The sequence below is a fragment of the Montipora capricornis genome, chromosome 13 (assembly GCF_036669925.1).
Source record: "Montipora capricornis isolate CH-2021 chromosome 13, ASM3666992v2, whole genome shotgun sequence".
Classification (NCBI taxonomy): Eukaryota; Metazoa; Cnidaria; class Anthozoa; order Scleractinia; family Acroporidae; genus Montipora; species Montipora capricornis.
Genome location: NC_090895.1, coordinates 30,784,908 through 30,789,907, shown reverse-complemented (window position 1 = coordinate 30,789,907; position 5,000 = coordinate 30,784,908). Strand labels below are relative to the sequence as shown.

The 5,000-nt window shown below is 37.9% G+C and overlaps 1 protein-coding gene across 1 annotated transcript in view; it reads right to left on the bottom strand.

Annotated features, from left to right (window-relative positions):
- Nucleotides 1-5,000, bottom strand: part of LOC138030758 (WD repeat and FYVE domain-containing protein 2-like) — a 31,175-nt gene that overhangs the window by 9,429 nt on the left and 16,746 nt on the right.

The following is a 5,000-nucleotide window of genomic DNA, read 5'->3' as shown; positions in this document are numbered from 1 at the left end:
ACATGATGAATCTGATACAACATATCTATTTCCCTCATTTATAGGCCTCATGCAACAGGAAAAATGGTTGGATACAAACACTGAATATGTGTGTTGAAAAAGCAGTTTACAATACTCGGATAAAAGTTAAATAAAGAATCCGATCCCACCAACGCGTCGGCCCACACGTCGGCCAACGCGTCAGTCGACACACCACCAACACACTACCGACATGTCGGCCAACACACTACCGACACGTTGGCCGACACACTACCGACGCGTTGGCCGTCACACTACCGATGTGTTGGCCAACACACTACCGACACATTGGTCGAAACACTACCGACAAATTGGTCGAAATACTTACTCTTTATAATTTTGTTAGTTCTTTCAGTTGGAAGCAAGAACAACTTCATAAGGAACAATGAAAACGTGATAGGCAAATAGCTTATTGAACCAATGAAATGAAAGGAACATGTTATTTAATGTGACAACTCAATGGAGTGCTGATCTGTTGCCGTTTGTGAAACGACTTCGCATCGCGAAGCGGCTGTTGCCGATGGCGTTGGACGATGCCTTCTATTCCTAGAGGGCTTTGTCAACTAAAAAAAACGGCTCCTTTAGGAGCCACCAAGTTTGCAAAAGTCTATGTCCAATTCAATTGCATTATGTTGTTCCCTTGTGCTCAAATATGTTCTTGCCTCATAATGATACTTCACAGTCCCACTTCCTTGCCGCATAATGATACTTCAAAGTCCTGCATATCCAATTTTTTTTCGCACCCTCTTAGGGCCAATTTACACGGTATGACTTTGTCGCATGCGACAATGGCTTACGACAGGCCCACGACATGATTTACGATTGTTGTGTACGTCAGCAAAAATGTCGTAGCATTTTTAAAACATGTTTTAAATGCTGTGACAATCGTAAGTCATGTTGTAGGCCTGTCGTGAGCTTGTCGCATGCGACAAAATCGTATCATGTAAATCGGCCCTTAGAAGCCCTGTAAATATAAATGCTGATAAAGACGAAGTCTCGGGTAACGCGTTTGCCAGAGTGAAAACTGGGTTCTAATAACACTTGTCGTAATGGGAACTGGGTCCTAATATCACGAAATACAAGATGGCGGTCAAAAGTAAATTCCTTATTTTCATATCGAAGTGAAAGTTTTCCATCGAAGACATTTCCGTTCAGTTTGAAAAGGTACTTTTAGGTTTTCAACAGTTCAATAAGGCCCAAATGAGCCACCGACGCACCACCAACGCACCACCGATGCATCTTATACGTTATAAGATTAAACAGCGGCCAACGTGTCGGTCGACAGTCGACCAACAGTCGGCCGACAGTCGACCGACGCGTGGGCCGACATGTTGGCCGACGTGTTGGTGGGATCGGATTCTTAACTTTTACCAATACATTTGCCAGTGCTGTACAGTGTATCACATCTTTCTACAACATTTGGCCTTCCCCTGTGTTTGTAAATAAAGTACAACCCTGCCACTCAAGTTATGTAAACATTACATAAAGATTTCCTGCGAATATTGCATGACTTGTGAACAATGTTTGTAAATGGTTTATATAACAGAAGTAGGTTAATAAGTATTCTGTATCAACATTTTAGAATGGTTATCCTGTAATAGTTATTTAGATATGAACACTATTTGGGGTAACATAATTTTCTTGTCATGATTTTACACATGCAATAATGAAACAATCAAATTTGTTTGATTATCTGTGAGTGACAGGACTGCTGCAAATCACCTGTGCCAAACCAAGAGTGCCATGGACGCAACTTGCCTGAATGACCATTGAGTGTTGTCACCAGTGGACGGTGAGTTATTCTCCAGTTTGATAACACTTATGTGTCCCCCGTAGTCACCAACAAAAACATGCTTGGAATCAGCATCAAATCTATAAAATCTTAAGGAAAGGCTAAACAACAATATTACTGTTTATCAAAATATATATTATTATGATGAAGTGACAAACAACAGTGAAAGTGATCAATCACAAATCGCTTTTTCTCCTTCTTTTTATTATTATCCACAGTCATGGGGACAACCCTAATCCTACAGAAGCAACTTAGTCCCTAAAGCTCAGGTCCAAGGTCAGGCTAAGCAGTGAATACCATCTCCTCGCAGGATGTTCACAGAAAGTCCTTATTATTATTTTATTATTATTATTATCATATATTATCATATCATTATCATTAGAAAACATTACGATTCACATTAAAATCTTGTCAAACACCTCCTAAAATGCTATTTTAAACACAATGTCATCTTTATTATCCTTGTTGCTTCAAAAAACCCAGACATGCCTTTTAATTTACTCCACTGACGTATTCTTATTCCGGAAGGGTCAATCGAACACACCCTAAATCTCAAAGGGTCTGCTACAGAGTTAGGTAAAATCGTTACTGTTTTTAAAGAGTGGGGTGTAACTGCACAAAGGTTGGACTCATTAGATAACCATGGAAGGGTTTTACCAGTTTACAGTTTACCACTATACATGTGTTACCATAATTATGTAAATAAGTAAATTAAACAACAAAACAGTCATCTACTCTTTGTATAAGCCCTCTCATGGGAGAAAACCCCAGGGAAACAGTGGGAGTCCTCTGCCCATCAGGTCCAGGAATGTATCGGCCAAACAGCACCTATTAACTGACTCAGTCTTACACAAGTTTATCCTCTGGAGACCCCGAAGGTTGACCTCTCTTCAATAAACCGATGATGATGATGATGATGATGATGACGGTAAAAGGATACTGCAAAGAGGTACACCATGCTTCAGTTTGGTATCCACCCAATCTTTTGCCTGTTGTGCAATCATGCCATTGCAGATACTTGTCTCTCCCTACACTTAGCAGCCACTCATTCTCAAGTGAAAAGACTATACTTGTTATTCTGTTCATGTGTGCTAAAAGATGCAGAATTGGTTACTTTTGACCTGATAAAAGAGCTTTACTAGATACATAACTTCAGTTATTCAGTATAAAGACGCAGCTCATCTGCAACATACCAGTACCTGTGATCAAGCATTTCAATAGTCCCATAGTGCTTTAAAGTTTAGTATAACTCTTGTCACCAAATGCCTTAATGTATAGCATAATAATAATGTATGTGTAGTCCATATTTGTTGAAATTCTTAATCTTGCTTGACTACTTTCAACAAAACACTGTTATCGCCTTTCCTCGACTGACATTCACTTTAAACACGTTCAAATTTCTCAAGATCGTTGACATTGACAACAGTTGGTTTTTGACATTTTTTTGCTAACCCTAACCTTAACCCTAACCTTGCAGCTCACTCAAACATGCTTGTGCACAATGGAAAAACTATAATCAACCATCATCAGCTGTCTGGCCAGGCAAATGATAAATGATGGTAGTTAGGGAAACAAGAAGCTCTCAAACTACACGTACTGACAATCATGCTTTGTTTGTCCTGGGCATAAGACTCATCCTGTGTTAAGTGTAACAAAACCCTATTAATTGCCGTACTAATGATTAAAATGCAGTTTGAACAACTTGATGTTTAAACTGCATGCAATAATTACTTTATTCTTTCTCAAAGCCTTAGTATTTTCCTGATTTTTGTTTGCTTATTTTCCTCAATATAAAATTATGAATGTAATATTTCAGTTTTCAGCTCTATTGCACAATCACCTGAAAATACAAAGGAATCTCTTAACTGATCATAGCCTGCAAGCAGGCTCTCCGAGGGACTGGGGTTGGGAATCACTTAAAGCACAGATGTAGAAGCATGTTAATTAGAATGTATATCTCATACTACCTAAATAATTTCTTTTGTGGTGAAGTCTGTTGAAATCTTCAGTTACTTCAAATTCCTAAAAAGTAGAAATGCATGTATTTTGTAAACTTTGCTCACAAAAAACTTCTAGAATTCAAAACCATAACCCATGAAGCATCATTAATGTGATTCATAAACACATATGTCAGAACTTTTTGGTCATCATAATAATAAGTGCAAGACATGATGTGATTAATTAAGCAAAACCATGTTCCTTATCAGCATGAACGTAATTTGCCCCCTTGGAATCCCATAATAGCTATTTGAAACAATGGATTTCAAATGACCGCCGTATCCATAAAATGGTCTAATAAGAAAATGCAAACAAAACATTGTTCACTTACTGAAATAGTGCCACTTCCCAGTCCAACAAACAATCTTCTACTCGTTCCTTGATAATCTAATGCTGAACATGCCGCTGCAAGCAAAATTCACATTATTGAAGGAATGTAATATGAGATAATTCAAGGCCATGACACTTAATACCAATTGGAAGCGATCGACAATAGAAAGGTAAAGGAAAATACAAAAAAGTGTAAATCTTGTAGATCAATTGTACGATCGAGTGGCTAGTTACATCATTGATAAATGCTTAAATGACATTGAAACGAGAATCTTAAGAGAGAAACACAAGGCCCAGAAACGGAGATGAAAATAATTAAGCATTTTCTATTACGCAGTGCAAAAATATTGTGTCACTTATGATAAACATAAGTTATCAAAAGATTGCACTCACAACCATTGCAAGCACGGCCAACACTTACATTCCATATAATGACAAATGCTTGGCCAATACTGCCCACTTTCTCGTTTTATCCAAGTATTATACTCCTATCAATTAGAAATCGTCAAAGAAAAGTAAATCACATTTCCGCAATTTCAGCTGGTAGAAACTTTTCGAAATGATAAACATAAACAGATGATGCCCTTTTAAATCATGTATTTATTTCTGCCTTACTTGTCATCTGAAATGCTTAATAACTGCATCTTCATGTGGAATTGTAACAGCCATATTAACTATATCGCTACATCCCTCTAACTTGTTTACTAAAACAGCTTTAAGGTGTTTTCGTTTCGCGGTATCCTCTTCGTGATCTTTTGATTGTGGCAGCCATTTTTCTTTACGTTATATTATTCCCGTCATGCAACAATTTAGTTTCTTACCGGAAGTGAGCTTGCAAGGACCCCAGGGATCTTGGTTTTTT